The following is a 19,551-nucleotide window of genomic DNA, read 5'->3' on the forward strand; positions in this document are numbered from 1 at the left end:
ATTTCTCTGTTGAAGGACATCTGGGTTGTTTCCAGCTTCTTGCTATTGTAAATAAGGGTGCTATGAACATAGTGGAGCATGCATCTTTAATACATGGTGGAGCATCTTCTGGGAATATGCCCAGGAGTGGGATAACTGGGTCCTCCAGTAGTACTTTGTCCAATTTTCTGAGGAACTGCTAAACTGTTTTCCAGACTGGATGTGCTAGCTTGCAATCCCACCATCAATGGAAGAGTGTTCCTTTTTCTCCCGATGATTCTCAGCACCTGCTGTCCCCTGAGTTTTTGATCTTAGCCATTCTGGCTATGAGGTAGAATCTCAGGGTTGTTTTGATATGCATTTCCATGATAACTAAGTATGTTAAACATTTCTTTTTTATTGGGTATTTTATTTTTTCTTTAATTATAATTGAAATGTTATCCCCTTTCCTGGTTTCCCCTCCTAAAATCCCTATCCCATCCCCCTCCCCCTGCTCACCAACCCCCTACTCCTACTTCCCTGTCCTGGTATTCCTCTGTATGGGGCATCGAGCCTTCTCAGGACTAAGGGCCTCTCCTCCATTCAGTGTCCAACAATGCCATCCTCTGCTACCTATACAGTTGGAGCCATGCATCCCTCCATATGTAATCTTTGCTTGGTAGGTTAGTCCCTGGCAGTTCTGGGGGTGCTGGTGGGTTCATATTGTTCCTCCTTCTATCTGGCTGCAAGCTCCTTGCCATCAGATCCTTGGGTCCTTTCTCTAGCTCCTATATTGGGGTCCTTGTGCTCAGTCCAGTGGTTGGCTGAGAGCACCCATCTCTGTATTTGTCAGGTACTGGCAGAGCCTCTCAGGAGACAGCTAAATCAGGCTTCTGTCAACAAGCACTTGTTGGCATCCACAATAGTGTCTGTATATGGGATATTGGTGACTATATATGGAATGGAACCCCAGGTGGGTCAGTCTCTGGATGGTCTTTCCTTCAGTCTCTGCTCCACACTTTGTCTATCTTCTCTCATGGGTATTTTGTTCCACCTTCTAAGAAGGACCTACGTATCCATACTTTGGTTTTTCATCTTCTTGAGCTTAATTTGTCTGTAAATTGTATCATGGGTATTCCAAACTTCTGGGCTAACATCCACTTATCACTGAGTGCATACCATGTGTGTTCTTTTGTGATTGGGTTACCTCACTCAGGATGAAATTTTCTATTTCTATCCATTTGCCAAGAATTTCATGAATTCAATGTTTTAAATAGCTGAGTAGTATTCCATTGTGTAAATATTCCACATTTTATGTATCCATTCCTCTGTTGAGAGACATCTGGGTTCTTTCCAGTTTCCAGCTATTATAAATCAGGCTGAACCTAGTGGAGCGTTTTCTGGTATATGCCAGGAGTGGTATAGCTGGGTTCTCAGGTCGTACTATGATTTTCTGAGGAACCACCAAGCTGATTTCTAGACTGGTTGTACCAGCTTGCAATCCCACCTCCACATCCTTGACAGCACTCTTGTCACCTGAGTTTTTGATCTTAGCTTTTCTGACTGATGTGTAGCTGAATCTCAAGGTTGTTTTGATTTGCATTTCCCTGATGAGTAATGATGTTGAACATTTCTTTAGGTGCTTCTCAGCCGTTCATTATTCCTCAGTTGAGAATTCTTTGTTTAGCTCTCTGAGTTCAATTCCCATCAAATACATGATAGATCGCATCCATCTGTAATAGGATCTGATGCCCTGTTCTGGTGTGTCTGAAGACAGGTACAGTTTACTCATGTAAATGAAATGAATGAATTTTTTAAAAAGTGTCTATTGTTCTAATACTTATATTATTGTTCCATTTTCACTATTGGATTTAGTGTAGATCATAAATTTAACTCTTACGTAGCATGCAGAGCATTGAAGACCATTCCTCCTGTAAAACAGAATAGAATGAAGCTCAGGGATTCACCTCTCTGACTTTTTAAAATGCTAATGGCTACAAAATGTATGTAGAGTCGATATTCTAACATGTCACTGTTGAAATTGCACTAAAAACACAAGGTGTGTATAATGATCACCATGCAATTTGATTTTAATACTTTCTAGGTTATACAAAACAGTGATTAAAGAGAAAGTGTAGTATAAAAGTAATTTCTAACCAGTGACATTAAATAGAATACTCAGTAACTTAGCTAAACCAGATGTGTCCTCAGGACAGAGAAGACCAGAAGAGCAGATAGTCCTGCCGGGAAATGCACTCTTGCCTCCGCTGTTTGATTTCAGCTATGGCAAATGCTCAGTATTATAGAAGAGCAATCTTTCTGATGTCTTTCAACACCTTTGTGACTTAGATCCAATTCCTTTACAGTAAACATTTTTACTGATTTTCACCCACGACTCTAGTGCTTTCATATGTTACCCTGCCATAATTATTAACAAACTTGTGTGTAGTTTAGAAGATTGGTAATATATACTTTTTATATTTTCTTCATGTGATGTTGTGTTTATTTCCCTTTTGTCCTTGAAGAAATGTTTTCAGAAAATAAAAATGTTGTTCTAATTTAAATAAATATTGTTCGAGGCTTGTCAATGCCAGCCCCTGCACTGCACCTGTGCTCACCATTGGTCTGGTTTTCATGAGCAGATAGTGCTCTGTGCTCCATGACATTTGACAGGTATTTCCCTTTTTTTCCTGTCAGGACATCCTGTAGTAATAAGAGAAAAAGGCCCCACAACACGGGGCTTATTCATCATTTCTTCCAATGAGACATCGTGCAAAAAGCTGAAGGAAACATTGGGTTCTAGGGAAGAAGTGGATATAAAATATCACTCAGTCCATGAAGTGGCCTGGATCCTAAAGGTAGGGAAAGTCCTTGCATCATCCGCCTTCAGGATTCCTCTGAGTCTACATGAGTAGTTTCCTTCATCATGAATTCCCTTGAGTGATAGTACATATATATGAGAGAAATCTGGCAAGGTGAAAGGTTCCTCTGCTATTGACAATGTAAGGAATAAGGACTTAAATAGAAATCCAGTCAGAATGAGCCATAATGTAGCTAAATATCTTTCATGTGATTTATTCATGTGGCCATGTGGAGGTCACTTCATACATGCATATGAGTGTCCCCTGGTATGTGTGCCTAGTCAGATGCATTTGACTACCAGGCTTCTTCATTCTCTGTCACTCTGTCCTTTTTTCTGAGAGGCAGATTTCTTTTCCTCAGTATAGAGTATAGACTCCTTCATGTATCTCTTTGTTATACATACTTATGATCGCATATCTCTATCTCATGAAGCATTGGTACCCAAATGTGGGTTCTCATGGCTGTGAAACAGGTATTCTTCAGTACTCTGCCATACCCTCAGCACCATAAAAATATAATTTGTATCTTATTATTAAAATTAAAATTCAATTACATCATTTCATTCCTTCCTGTCCCTTGGTCTGAGTTTGTTTCCAGTCAATATTCCACTTCTGTGAAGATACATGGCCAGTTTTCATTCATTGTTATTATCATGTAAATAAAAATGTGTCTGTAAATATGTTCAAACAACAAGTCCAGTATCCTCGGTAGTATATGGACTAATTGTATGAAGTTTGTGTTCACAAGATTTACTCATTCCCAGTTAGTGATGCAATCATGGATGATGCTTTGATGAGAAATTGTTTTGACAAGCCTATTATATTGTTGGACTCTCAGATGTGAAGCCTTCCCAACATGTCTAAGAGGCCCAATCTCAAAGGAGATTACCTGATTCTCTGGTGTACGATCTTTCTGACTATTTTAACCAATGTTTGGAGTCCAAGGTACAGGAGTTAGTATGCAATTTGTACACAGTTGGGCTTGTAGCCACAGGATATTTTGTTCTCTGTACCTTGAATAGCTGTGGTTTTCTGTGATACTCTCCATTCTTTACCAAGAGAACCTACTTTGATGTATGGATAAGGGCTACGTTATGTGCAGATTTTAGTTTATTTATTTAGAACAGAGTAGGGAATCATGCTTGTTTAGAGAAACAGTACCTTCTTTAGAGACCTTCTCTAAGAGCCATGACCTCATGTGATCCCATGCTTCCAGTGATAGGCATGATTTTCTGACGTTCAGAAATTAGATAATAACTGAATATGGTTGTCTTTGTTATAGCTACCATAACTGTGTATTTCTGTTATTTAAAAATAGAATTTGACCTGAGGTATTGATCTCTCAGGTATGCTAGTTTGCTCAGATGTTCAGTAGAGGCACTTTGACCTAAGAAGAGATTCTTTTGCAATCCAAGCATTTCTGAAAATCTGCTCTTAGTTTTCCTCTTTTGAAGGACAAATTTTACTGACTCTACATATCAGTCAACATTCTTCCTTGGGGAAAGTTGGGGAGCTGTGAAGAAAGTTGGAACTAAACTAAATTTTAGAGTTGACTGTGTTTTGAGTAATCTCCATAATGTATCTTATCTGCAAAATATATTTTCTATCTGTTTTTATATTTTAACAATATTGTTTTCTTTTTTTAATTTTTTTTTATTTATTTGACATATTTTTTATTTACATTTCAAATGATTTCCCCTTTTCTGGCCTCCCACTCCCCGAAAGTCCCATAAGCCCTCTTCCCTCCCCCTGTTCTCCCACCCACCCCTTCTCACTTCCCTGTTCTGGTTTTGCCCTATACTGCTACACTGAGTCTTTTCAGAACCAGGGGCCACTCCTCTGTTCTTCTTGTACCTCATTTGATGTGTGGATTAGGTTTTAGGTATTCCAGTTTTCTAGGTTAATATCCACTTATTAGTGGGTGCATACCCTCTTTTGAAACTGGGTTCCTTCACTTAGTATGAAGTTCTCCAGCTCCATCCATTTGCCTAAGAATTTCATGAATTCATTGTTTCTATTGGCTGAATAGTACTCCATTGTGTATATATACCACATTTTTTGCATCCATTCTTCTGTTGAGGGATACCTGGATTCTTTCCAGCTTCTGGCTATTATAAATAGGGCTGCTATGAACATAGTGGAGCATGTATCCTTATTACATGCTGGGGAATCTTCTGGGTATGTGCCCAGGAGTGGTATAGCAGGATCTTCCATGTTTGTGAACAATTGAAACTTTTGTTGTCAGTCAGTATTTTTAGTGAATATTTCTGGGATACATAATCTCTAATGTGTGCAAGCAAATATAACTTCTATTTTGTTGATATTGTTCACATATTTAACCACACATTACCTCCGCACTGCTGCTAATTTTTCTTTGTTATTGATCTTTTGGGTTATTTATAGCAAGTCACTGGTTATATAACTTAGAAGTCAGCAGACTTCCTTTAATAGTTCGAACAACGCAATACCCATCAAAATCCCAACTCAATTCTTCAGAGAGTTAGACAGAGCAATTCTCAAATTCATCTGGAATAACAAAAAACTCAGCATATCTAAAACTATTCTCAATAACAAAAGAAATTCTGGGGGAATCAGTATCCCTGACCTCTTCTGGGACAACATTTTATGATTTTATATAAAATTGCATGAAATTCTTCTATTAATCTAATGCCACCTTACCATCTATATGCTGATATAGCACCATATATCTCATGGCTTCCTAGCTATCACAATAAAGTCCTGGAAAATTTTATTGCCGAAAAGGTAATTAGGCATAAAATTTAAGCCTAGCTTTGAGAAGCCTTTACAATGAGATAGGAATGTGGGATTATTCTGAGAGCCTAGGTTATTTTGTTGCTGATGATGATGGTTTTGATTTTGCTTTTGTTTCATTTTGTAAAATAAGCAAAACTTTAAATGGTGTTCATCTGGAGAGGAAATGTCATTGGTGGATTGGTAAGAAAAATATAAATGCGTATTTGAGCTCAATGACTCAGTGTTTTGTCAGTTCTGATATAGAATATGCTTAGATTAAACCAATGAGAAAAATGCTGTGAAATGATCAAAATCCTGGGTACTGTGTTCAGCAATCAAGACTGAATTCTGATATAATTAGTGTAGAATGTGTGAAATTCTACTCATTTTCAATGTGGTTTATTCAACCAAAGAAAGGCAATATAAAATTAGTGTGGTTAAATATACCGTTGGCCTCTTGATGCTGGTTATGATTGGTTTAGAGAAAATATAGAGTACAATTTTCTATTTGCCTTTCAAAAACTATACTAAAATATCAAAACTTCTACAGTATTGATATTAAATGTTTATTTTGACTCTCAGTATTTGAATTTCTGAATCATTATTAATTGGCCAACTGCCCTTTGACCTGAAAGGAATATATTTTAGGACAGCATAACTGAGAATAAATATTCCTCATATTATATAGGGTCAAATATGAGAAGGAAAAAATAGGATTCAAAAGACCCTGACATGGGAGATCCATAAGTCTCCAGTTTCCTCCACATAGGCATTATTTCAAATACCTCCCAGCATAATAAACCTGAGATTGCACTGTTCCCATAGCTTCTGCATTGAGCCATCAGAGACATGGGAATGTTTCTGCTCAGATGGGTTCGCCTGTCTCTAGCTTTTTAGTTAGCCCTTGGGAACTGTGTGTAGGATGGAATCCCACTTAAATGACCAAATTCAAAGGTCATCTTCCCTCCTGTTTCTATAAGGACCCTAACAAATATGCACGGCCATGAATATGTCAAAGACATCCAAAGTTAATCAAGTGACCAATGTGTATAACATACTGGTCATCACAAGGTGAAAACTGGAAAACATCCTCATATATCAAATTGGGCTATGATGATCTCACTTGAATATCTGATCTTACAATGTTTAAATTTCTTACAAGAAGTCCACCCCTATGATTTATTAAAGCTAATATTTTCTCACAATTTTGAACTACATACTTTTAGCCCCAAGAGTTTTAAATAAAATGTTATTTGTAACCATGCAAAATGACAGAGACCCTCTGTATTTGCCCTGTTTTATCACAGATTTCCTGGTAACATTTATAATCGAAAACTCTCCAAAATTTTTCAGATTAGACATGGTTGCAGTGTGGTAAGAAACATCATTTTTTCATCCACATGGAGCAAATATTTCATGTTCCTGGATTCTCCATCTAACATCAGCAACATAAAGAATTAGAACATGGACTCAGCAGCTGCCACAGTGGGAGGACATGGACCCCTGGCCATTGTGCACTGGCGGAAAGTCCAGTGGCTCCTCTTCTCTAGGAGAGTATTATAGGTGTGTATACTTAAAACTTAGAATCATTTAGCACTTAAACTATGAATTATAACAAACAGCAATGAAATATTTACTAAACCATGTGAAGGGAAACTTCACCTGTGGGTTATAAACTCCTATTGTAAGAAATTGCCTCCATATTTTGGTACCTCTTTCCAATGATCATGAATTTATATAAGAGGTAAATCCCAGAAATGAGATTCTGTAATTACTTAAGGATGTGTCACTTACTTTGATATATAGAGTATTGATATAGATGTGTATAATACAAAGAACAACCTTTCAACACCAAATTAGGTTTTCCCTACGTAAAAGATCTGACTGCTTTGAAATTTCCTGTGTAGACCAGAGTGACCTTAAACTTACAAAGATCCATCCTCTCGGCTCAGCTTCTGAGATCTGGGTATAAAGGCATGTTCCACCATGCTTTTCTCTTATGATAGTCTTAACATAGAGCCTAATGTACCCATATGAGAGACATAGACACCATGATCTCAGATATGAGCTCTCGGTTCGGGGAGAGGGGGTAGTAGCGAGGAAGCCAAGTACTGTAGTAGAAATATAGCCAGGCAAGTTGTGTTTTGAAGTGCAGATACTGCTGATAATTTGCAGTTGGCCATTGCTGTTCAGTCAGAAAGTCACACAGGTGAACTAACATGTTGGTACTATTTCATTGTTTGACTCTAATACCTATATGCATAGCTTTCAAGGCAAACCCAGAAATTACTTTGTATACCAGAAGCATGGTCCATATACTACAAGTTATCCAGTGTCTTATCAAGCAATGCCATTATTAGAAATTTTATAATACTAATCACTTATTTTCTGTGTATTTGTGGTGAAGCATAAGGCATGCAAGCTATGAAATGGGAGGGTCATGCAAGAACTAAGTGAGATCAATTACAGCAAATAATGATTTCTCTGTATTAGATTCAGAGAAACCAGAAGGCAATATGGATATAACACTACAAGCACCTTTTCTAACTACTTTTGCACCAATAAAAAAACAAGTATTTTATAAATTTCCACCCATTATTTGTTTGGACAGAATGCTGCCTTCTCCTGTACTTATGAGTTTCATTTTGGGTTTCTACAACTGACCTATTTCACATAGATTCTGGGTACCTTTCTTCTAAGTAAATTATTTTATCAAACTGATGAATGTACAGATAACCTATTCATGAGGGTAAGATCCTTTTAAAACAGATATAAATCCCACTGAAGTTTGAGTCTTCTGATTTAAAGAAAAAGGAAAAAAGAGAAATGATACAGTATTCCCATGAGTTGAACTGATTTCAGAAAAGACCCAAACTCACCAGTTTTTAGAATGAAATGAATCTTTGGAAGTGCCCTATTGATTTTCCAACTGTCAATATCTTCAGCAGTGTTTTGACTCCATAATACTCTAGATTGTACTTTAATATAATTGCCTCTGAGATTACTAAATCTTATAATTTCAAACATTTATAGACATTTATTTGATATTATCAATTAATTAGATATACACATTGTTCTTTGATATATATTGATCTTTTTATGCTACTGGGCTATATAAAATTGGCACGTAATATGGTTTAGTCTATTTTAAATATGCTACTAGATTTCCATTGGAAATATTCTTTCACTGTTTAGGATCTATTTTAGCACTATGCCTGTGCCAGGAATTTATTGTGCATGTTAACAAGTTATCATGTTAGACACATGAGAATTACTGCCCATTCCCTAGGTTTATTAGAGTATAAGTTACTGTCATCAATGCCTGTACTCATGTAGTCAATTATAATGAGAGAAAATGTGGAGTAAATCTGTGTTTGCTCATCACTTCTACAGAATGAAACCACTGGAGAACGATTGACATTTGCTTGGGTTCTTAAATGTGACAGCATCTTTAGATGTAGAAATTGGAAAATAACAAGTCACAGATGAAGGAAATAAAACTGTCAGTACTATAGTGCATAAAGAAAGCTTTCTTAAAATCACAAATGTTAGGATTCATAATAGAGGCCATGACAGACAGGAAGTAAAAGAGAAATTTGTTCTGTGAAAGAGAACTATCCCAATAGTAACTTGGAATGGCATGCTTGGGAAAGATATTCATAGGAGAAAAAAAAAAAGTAAGAGAACACTGACCACCAAAATGCTTTGGTGAACAGAAGTGTGATTCAGTCTTGAAGATTAATTAATTCCAAGAAACATTGATGTTTCAAAGTTGGAAAAAATCGATAGGGAATAAAATATATTTGGAAGCTAAAATAGAAAAAAAGTGAAATGTCTTCTTCATTCCTTTCAGTTGTAGCTATGCGTCCATTATTGCCATAGCTCTGGTTTACTTTAAAAGACACATTTGTACTTCAGGTGTTTGGATCTGAAATAACCGAAGTTTGTCCTTATCCCACACAGGATAAATTATCCATAATTGCGGGAAGGGGCCAAAGTTCATATCAAATATTCCGATTCGTACCAGAAAAATCACACTGGTCCCTGAGGGATAAGATTTACACTGAACTACATATTAACTGTAGTGAAGAATCTGTGCTCGTAGTAGCTTCCATTTTAAAGGTAAGAACAATTTTTGCATCACCAACATTCAGCATCACTCTAGAGATGTGCTTTTTGTCCTTGAGATTGCCTGATGATGATAGTTTTCTTGAACTATGGACACATGACCTCTGAATAAGAGGCATGTTAAGTAAAATTCTTATAATCTCAAAGATTCATTACCAAAACACAGGTGAACACCTTTTCTTGGAAGTTAACTTCCTTATATATTGGAAGGGCTTGTTTTGGCATTGCAAATGTTCCCATTGATTTTATCTCTATGACTGTACCATGTCAATTAATAGCAAAACAAGAAATATAGTGCTAAAAATGTGTTTTACAAAATTCATGCCTTAAATCATACTTAACAACAAAAAAAAAAACTATTCCTAAATAAAAATAGTTCAAAATAGCTGGTCCATCACACACTTACAATAAGTTTTGAAAGATTTGAGTGTTGCCCTCTGTCCAGTAGATAAACTTAATTCTTTTCCTTCTCTACCAAAAAAAATAAAGCATCACTTTTACATTAGTGAGATATTGCCATTTTAACCCCATGTCAAATAATGAAGAATTAGCCTACCTACTTCTAAATAGTCTACCAAGCTTAAGTTACCAGTGGGCAGCAGTAAGTCTGGAGCAAATATCACTGTTTTATTTTTATTTGGGCCATGATCTGAGTTTGCCTCTCAGTAGATTATAGAGCTATGGTCCCAAACATCAAAAGAAAAGATAATGCTCTGAGAATAGGCATGGTTAATAATATTAGGCAAAGTTACTGAATGATCCATCCTTGGCCCTGGAGCTTTCAAAGTGTGTCTGGCTCTAATTGCCAGAAACCTGGGACCATGTCATGGGGAGGAAAGTGAAGATCAGTAACTGGAGGTGGCCATGAGTTTTCACAGCAATTTAAAGGTACAGGAACACCTGGGAACCTTCCATTTGTCTTATTTGTAATCCTTGGTACAACATGAAAGTTAATTGTGGTATTTCATGAGCAAAGACACTTTTCTGTCCTCAAACATGCTGCTGCTTACAATTAATTAAATAGCTGATTATTTCCACATTTTAAGGAATGGAAGTGAAACTGTAAGACCTTCTCACATGTAAAGCAGGGTGTTGAATAAGAAAGTTCACCACATTCCAAGTATGCCTGTATACAGACGTATACTTGTATATTACAACTTTATACTCTGTGATCAGAAAGACAAATTGACCCAATTATACAACAGGAAGGAGGTATTTTCTGTCGCTGCCATTGTTTAATTGTTGCTTAATTACAGAAAGAACACTTACAATTTTTGTATGTTTGTTTTGTTGGTTTTATATAGTTACTGTTTCTTTTTTCCTTTATTTAGCTGTTATTAGAATTATTGCACATTTATTTATTTATTTATTTAACATCTTGAATGCTGACCTCTACCTCCTCACCTGTTACAGAGTCTTTTCCCTTCTCCCCTGAGTGGGTTAGGGATCCCATGTGTTATCCTTGAACCTCGACACATCAACTCTCTTCAGGGTTAGCACATTTGCTCCTACTGAGGCCAGTTGGTGAAGGGCTTCCAAAGACAGCGATAAGCTTTAGGAATAACCCCTGTATTTGACTTTGTTGGTCTTCCTGTAGACTCCTAATCTCAACCAGTGCCCTGAATCCCTTCCCTAACTGTTCCATAATAGTCAAAGTGCTGTAGTCATTGTTTGCCTGTGGGTCTGTTTATCAATTTTAATCAGCTGCTGGGTGAAGCCTCTCAAAGAGCAGTTATAAAAGGATCCTTTCAGGATGGCCCACAGAGAAGCTGGCCTCCTTTGAGACAGACAGAGCTTCAGGCTATGAACTGGAGTGCAGTTCTCTGATTGCAGGTAATAGTGTGGACTGGAAACCAGGAAAAGCACTTAGAATAGACAGTAGGGTTATTTCACTGATAATGCAGCCAGAACTCTGCATCTTTGATTCTAGTTTTAGGTAAGAACACATGGGCTTCTGCCTGTAGTGTCCACCTTAGAGGCAAGTTTCCAGTTGGTGATAGGCTGAGAATATCTTAAGGAAGTAGGGTTTCAACCAGTTGTTCTTAGCCTTCCTAATCCTCTGAAATCATGCTGTGATCATCCATAACCATGACATCATTTTGATGTCATTTCATAACTGAAATTTTATGTATAATACTCCATAACTATTATGGAGTATTATGCTTACTCTATGGAATATCGATATACAGGATATGTGACCCCCCAAAAGTATTGTGGCACACAAGTTGAGAATTACTGGGCTAAACTGCTATTTTTAAACAGAAATGTTTCTCAAATACTTTCTAAAATGTACATTGATCATTAATTTTCTTGTGATTTTCCTCATTAAAAAGGATTTCATTAGAAATAGTTAAGGAAGCTTGCTTTCATCTGATTTATATGAAATTTGGCTTAGTGTCCTTAATGACCAATCTCTGCTTGGAAATTTTTCTGCTATACAAAGGTATTGATACAGTAAACACTTGGGGAACTGCACATAGTTAGAATCAATGTATTTTCAAGGTACATTGGTTTGTATTTACAGGATTATAAACTGGACCAATGTCCCATGCCAAGAGGTTTCCTTTGCTCAGACATGTATATTCACTTTATAAACCGGTGCATTTCTCAAGCAAGAGTGTTGTACCATGTCTGTAATCCCACCACTTGAGGGTCTTCTACATTATAACTGTCATGGTTTGGAAGACAGAGCATGCTACACAGTTGTGTGCAGGTCAGACTAAAGTATTTGTTTGAGTGAGACAAATTAAAAGAAGTGTGTATGTATAATACCTGTGGGTTGACATCCTAGTATTATTACCATGGTATTGTGAATATTGCACATGTTAAATATATGTCCTTGATTAGAACATGAAGCTATTACTGAGTTCCCCTTTCTCAACTATAACTACCTAGAGAAGTCTGGGTCAGGTATAGCTACTTCTGTGAATCATTTTCCTGTACAATATTCCATACAATGATTTCTTTGATAACAGGAGCTTTGTGCTCCCATTTCTACCCAGGACCTCAGCATCTCTGCCTTCCCTATAGCAGGAGCTGTTACACCTGCATTGTGTTGGGTCACTAGTGTGCTTTCTGCTCCTTGTGTTGCAGAGTGTTGCAAGAGTATTACATGGATTCATACTACAATAGATATTAAATATGTCCCCATGGTGGTTGGAAAGATGGTTTCCTTTTTAACAATACTGTTTCCATACACAGAACACACATGACCTGCAACAATCTTCATTCATTCTATTTCCAAGGAACCTGACACCTTCCTCTGGGTTGTGAAGGTAGCAGATATACATGTAGTACTGAGAAATTCATACATGATTTTCAAAGTTTCCTACAATTCTATAAGGAGAATTGATTTGAAGAAAATATTTAGGGCAATTCTTCAGCTATATATTCTTATTTATTTTGAATTCTGAATATACTGTGAGCTGGTCTACAAAACATTTATGCTGATCTTTTTTTTATTCGATATATTTTTATTTACATTTCAAATGATTTCCCCTTTCCTAGCCCCCCCACTCCCAGAAAGTCCCGTAAGCCCCCTTCTGTCCCCCTGTCCTCCCACCCACCCCTTCCCACTTCCCCATTCTGGTTTTGCTGAATACTGCTTCACTGAGTCTTTCCAGAACAAGGGGCTACTCTTCCTTTCTTCTTGTACCTCATTTGATGTGTAGATTATGTTTTGGGTATTCCAGGTTTCTAGGTTAATATCCACTTATTGGTGAGTGCATACCATGATTCACCTTTTGAGTCTGGGTTACCTCAGGGCAATTCTTAAGCTGTATATTCTTATTTATTTTGAATTCTGAATATACTTTGAGCTGGTCTACAAAACATTTATGCTGATCTTTGTATTCAGAATTTTGTAAGCAACATTAATTGTAAGACAATCAACAGTAAAATTTTCCTTTTTTATGTATAGTATTCTACTGAAGATGCCATGTACAAATTACATCCTGCTAAAACAGCTCATCTCTGTGCTATTAAAATGAAAACCTCTATGAGGAATCACTTAGACACCTACACCTTATCTGTCCGCGTAGCCCCTCATGTGCTGTGGGATCCAACTTGCTGAACTCATGATTTGGGAGTGACCTCCCAAAATAGGTAAGGGGATATGATTATTTCCTTTGGGAACAAAGTCTTCATTGTGATCCAGGAATTGGGAATGTCTCCGAAAGGTCACTGAATTAAAGGACAAACTAGGATTGCATTCTTCTGGAGTTGGAGTGTCTGTTATATAATATAATTTGTGTTCTTTTAGCACTTGCTCTTACTTCTGCAAAATAGAATCATGTATGTTTGAATTATTTCAGGTACAGTATAATGTACCTCAGTCTTTTTTCAGTAGCTCTTAATTTTCCTATGAAGCTGCATGCATTGATATTTTTATTACTTTCATTATTTACTTTATATCCTGATTGCAGTACCCTCCTCTAAGTCCCATCCTCAAAACCCCTTCTTCTGTCAGTTTAATTTTAATTTAAAACTTTACTTAATTTATATTTAATTTTTAATTTTGGGTGGAAGTTTCCAGGGGAAAGAGTAAATGTGGTCAGACTAGAAAAGGAGTGTTACTGGGTGGCATGATGAGAAATTCACAGAGAATCAATAAATACCATATGTTTTGAAAAGGAAAAAAGTTAGACAACCCAAAAAAGACAATAACAAAAGAAGAAAAGAAAGCTAGGGTTCTCTTTAACAACTAGCTTCCAGAAATAAGGTCCACAGGAAGAAAGTCGTACTAGTATTACTCAGAAAAGAGTAAGATAGGCCAAGAAATAGGTTCCTCAATTTAGAAAGTGTCTTAATTTATTACTGTTGCTATGATAAAACACGGATGAAAAGCAACCTACAGAGGACAGGTTAACACTTCACAATATACTCCTTGTTACAGTTAACTACTGAGGAATGTCAGGGCCCAAACTGAAGAGGAAAGAACTGAAGCAGAGGCTGTGTAGGAGTGCTGCCTCATGACCAGCACCCCATACCTTTCTTTATCTCAATATAACTCAAGGGTGGCACCATCCTGCAGATCTTGTCCTTACAAACTCCATTGTTAATCAGGACAATATCCCATAGCCTTCCCTAGACAATCGGCCAATCTGGTGTTGCAGTTTCTCAACTAAAATTCCTCTTCTCACCAACTTGTCTTAGTCATTTTTCTATTGCTTTAATAAAGCACTGAGATTAAAGCAGCTCATAGAATGAAATACTTATTTGGGAATTAGATATCCAGAGAGATTAATGTCCTTCAAAGTCATGACAGAGGAGCATAGCTGCAGGAAGGTAGGACAACCAACAGGAAGCAGAGAGCTGGTGGCTCTCATCTTAGGCAGCAAACACGAAGCACAGAGAGTACACTGCAAATGGCACCTGCCTTCTGTGACCTTAAATTCTAATCAATGACAAACCTCCTGTGAGGAAGCCAAGGCACTTCAAATACTCAAAAGTTGTCACAAAGATGGTGTCATATATTGTGATGCCTGCAGTTACACGGCCATCCCATTCAAAGCATCAAAATAAAACTTTGCCTCTTTCCCCAAACCCCTGCAAAAAAATCACCAGTTCAAGAAACCTTGGAAGTCATTGCTGTGATTCACCAGTCATTATGGCAGCATATCAGTTCTGAAATGTTACATTGCTTTAGTAGTTTCCCCATTCTTTGCAATATATATGAAATTTTAACTAGTTAGTTGCAAAGAACTTAGAGTCTCCATTTCAGACATAGACTTCATTTCACAGTTTCATATCTGCTTGTAGTTACTGCTACTTTCCTTATCATTTTGGACATCGATTTTTTAAAGTATGTGAAATGACAAGACAATCTTTTTTTGGCATTGTGGTGTTATAGATATCTATCATACATATCATGATTGACAACTGTGTAGATATATTTGGATAGAATAACAATATCATTGTGATCATAACCAAAAGAGGTCAGATGACATAAAGACATCAGTAAATACTGCTGGTAAGTCACCTGTTATGATAAAAAAACCATAAATGGCCACAGTGGGAAACCACAGATGCTCATACTACAGAAGTAAAGATTTCATCTGATGCTCCTCAGGTGGAAGGTCCTACAAGTTAAGAGAACTTTTAATTAGTTATCACAGGGAATGAACAATAATATCATTCCTTGATTTCATAAATTTGTAAATATCAGAACAGCATTTTAGCATATCATGGTATTAAAGCATTGGAAAATATTTTAAACAACACTTAAATTATGTGGTTATATGGATATATACATAGGTAAGCATACAGACACACATATATACATACATACATACATACATACATACATGTATGTATGACAAGGGAATTCTTTTTTTAAACCCTGTAAGAATTCCAGAATATTATGTGCTATATTTCTATCCTTTTCTTCCCATGGTCCATAAGTCATGTAGGATAACTTAGATATGAAATTATTTTTAAAAAGGTTCACTTAGAAACAATTATTTGATTTAAAAATGCACTAAACTTACTACAAGATTAAACCATGTGCCAGCAAGCTGTGCTATCCTTGTACAAAAACAATGATGTTTGAGAGATGATCTTACCAAATGCCTAGCATTTGGTATAAATATTAATTTGCATGGGATCCACCACAATACATATGTGAGAATCTTAACCTGCAATATTATTGAAATTCAGATATAGTGTTAACTCAAATAATTCTTTGTGTAGATTCTTTGTTCATAAAATATACTGAAAAACTAGTCTTATCTGAAATGGGGTGAATCTATCATCTGAGAATGTTTGTACAATGAAATTTTTATGTTTCCTTTAGCAGGGAAAAATGAAACAACTTCAACATATATCTTTTCACAATGGAAATTTCCTCATGACTGAAGAAGTTGCTGGTCATTTTATTTCAATGTTCCCTTCTACCTCCCTCTTAACCACAGCAGAAGAGATTATTACGAGAAACAACTTCAGTTTTATATTTAACCATATTGTTACATAGTTTCACTCACTATATTTATTTTATGTTGTATATTACACATTCTTATCTATTAATATTAATAAATGGTATTAAATTATGTTATTGCTTAGACTCCAATTTGTCTGATTCATGATTCTCCATAGTCTTTGGAAAATGGCATTTTCAGTATTCTCCTTCACCTCTGTTACTTAGGCACCTGTATTCCTGTGACAGATCCATGTTAGTATTTGTTTCTTCCAAAGTTCCAAAAATGGGCATTCTATGTACTGCTCAATAAATGAAAGGTAGGGATTTATCTGCCCAAATTCTTCCATATTGTCACTATAAAATACTCCCCATCGCTAAGTGTCAACTATTTAGTTGTACAATAAAATCAGACTCACTCCTGTGCATTGGAGCAACACTTTTTTAAAAAAAATTAATAATAATCCTATTTCTGTAAAATGGTACTCTAGAAAATTGTTTACATTAGGAAAAATAGCTCATTATTTGAGGTCTCAAGATATCATCAAACAGCACTTGTGATGTCAGGAGGTTGTAACTAGTGAAATCCTTTACCTAGTTGAGAAGCAGAGGATGATGAATATTCATATGCAGTAAGCTTCTTCCTTTTATACATTCGACAAACCAGGAAAGGAATTGTAGAACCCAGTTACATTGTTAGTTTGCCCATATCAGTTACTTAAGCAGAGACATTAACACATTATATATATCCTGAGTTTTGCAAGCAAATGGATGAAATTAGAAAATATCATCTTGAGTGAGGTAACTCAGACACAAAATGACACAAATGGTACGTAATCAGTAATAAGTGGATATTAACAAAAAAGACAAAGAAATACAGAATACCAAAGATATAGTCCACAGAACTCAAGAAGTTAAACAAGCTGAAGGTGAGGATGGCTCAGTACTACCAGAGTAAGAAGAAAGCAATCACAAAAGGGTAGGGAAAGAACTGGGAGGGAACATGGACAGATGGGAGCTTGGTGGGGGGGAGGGGATCCTGGTTTGTTATTGGGTGACAGAAAAGGACTGAAGCCCTGAGGGCCAGCAGAAAAAAATAGTAACAGGCAACCTCAGGAAGTAGGATGTTGTGGGGGGAGCTTGCAGAATGTACCAGAGACATGCGAGGTGAGAGGCTTTCAGGACTCAAAGGGCAAGACCTCAGATGAAATCCCTACAGTAGAGAGAGGAAACTTATAGAGCCTGCCTCCAGCAAGAAGACAGGGCATCAAGTGAGGGATAGGGTTGCCATCCCACAGACAAACTCTGACCCACAATTGTTCCTGTCTGAAAGAACTGCAGGGATGGACATGAAGAGGAGACTGAGGTAAAGAAGGACCAGGGACAGGCCCAAAGTGGGATCCAGCTCAAGTGGAGGCCCCAAGGCCTGACACTATCCTGAGGCTATGGAGATTTAAGAATAAGGGTGCCATCATGACTGGCCTCTGAAAGACCCAATAAGCAGCTGAAAGAGTCAGATGCAGATATTTGCACCCAAGCAATGGACAGAAGCTGCTGACTCCCATTTCTGAATTAGAGGAAAGTTAGAAGAATGAGAACAGGAGGGCGACCCAGTAGGAGAAAAAGCACTCTCAATTAACTTGGACCCTGAGGTCTCTCAAAACACTAAACCACCAACCAACCAGGCAACAAACACCAGCTGATGCGAGGCTCCCCACACATATACAGCAGAGGACTGCTGGGTCTGGTTTCTGTCCGAGAAGGTGCGCCTAACCCTCAAGAGACTGGCTGCCCCAGGGGATTTAGAGATCTGGTGGGATGGAGCAGGGGGGTGTGGTGAGGGTGTTAGGCACATCCTTGTGGAGACTGGGGTTGGCGGGGTGGGGGGGGGAGGAGGTATGTGAAGTGGAACAGTCAGAGTGCAGATGATGAAAATAAAATCTGGAGTGCAAAAATAGATAGATATTCTATCTATTTTCTTAGGAACCACCAGACTGATTTCCAGAGTGGTTGTAGCAGCTTGCAACCCCACCAGCAGTGGAGGAGTGTTCCTCTTTCTCCACATGCTTGCCAACACCTGTTGTCTCCTGAGTTTTTAATCTTAGCCATTCTGACTGGTGTGAGGTGAAATCTCAGGGTTGTTTTGATTTACATTTCCCTAATGACTAATGCTGTTGAACATTTCTTAAGGTGCTTCTCAGCCATTCAAAGTTCTTCAGGTAAAAATTCTATGTTAAGCTCTGTACCCCATTTTTAATAGGGTTATTTGGCTCTCTGGAGTCTAGCTTCTTGAGTTTTTGGTATATATTGGATATTAGCCTTCTGGGCTCAAAGCCAGGGCTTGAGCAGAGAAACAGGAACAAAGAAATGCATTACCTTGCCACCAGAGAAACCTCAGAGGGAGGACCCAGCTGTAGTTTTCCTCCTCCCAAGTGCAAAATGTGTAAAGTGTAAACAGAAAATAAACCTTCAGTTTTAATTGAATCATCCTCCTGCCCCCCAGTGTCCAGGGATAGACAAGTGTAGAGACAATCCTGGCTTTTCTATTGCCTACCTGCTTGTTCAACATAAGGGATGGGGTGTATCAAGAAGGGACCAGCTTCCTTTCCTTATAGCTCTAGGGTAGTACTTGGAGTCATTCATTCCCACAGCTGCCAGTGTCCCCAAAACTAATTCACTAATTGATCAGAGGCATTGTTCACTCCTCAGCCTGACTTAAGACTAATAAACACCATCTGTTGATTATGTGGCATATATATATATAATATTTATATAAATATATCTCTATGTAAAAAAAAAGTCAGGCATTGTTCTAATCAGCCTTTATATGTGACATTGTTGTTTTTCTTCATAGCTTTTACTATTTTGATTCCTCTGCACATGTAATATTTGAGTATTATGTGTCTACTTGATGTTCTGTATGCTTTTAATACTTTC

General features: G+C 37.3%; 1 protein-coding gene across 44 annotated transcripts in view; it reads left to right on the top strand.

The window, feature by feature from the left end:
- The window catches only part of LOC127676254 (zinc finger protein basonuclin-2-like), a 191,812-nt gene extending 175,065 nt beyond the window's left edge, over positions 1-16,747 (top strand). For 21 of the 44 annotated variants that reach the window (XR_007975763.1, XR_007975798.1, XR_007975794.1 and 18 more), the window contains 2 exons: positions 13,621-13,805; positions 16,495-16,747. The gene's annotated coding sequence lies outside the window, so the exon portion shown is untranslated. Of the gene's footprint in view, positions 1-811; positions 2,817-6,880; positions 7,137-9,536; positions 9,673-13,620; positions 13,806-15,552; positions 15,673-16,494 lie in introns of those variants that run through there. The other 23 variants (XR_007975791.1, XR_007975790.1, XR_007975792.1 and 20 more) reach the window with 14 other exon arrangements.
- Positions 16,748-19,551: the final 2,804 nt, after the last annotated feature.

Source organism: Apodemus sylvaticus, unplaced genomic scaffold, assembly GCF_947179515.1.
Source record: "Apodemus sylvaticus unplaced genomic scaffold, mApoSyl1.1 scaffold_175, whole genome shotgun sequence".
Taxonomy (NCBI): Eukaryota; Metazoa; Chordata; class Mammalia; order Rodentia; family Muridae; genus Apodemus; species Apodemus sylvaticus.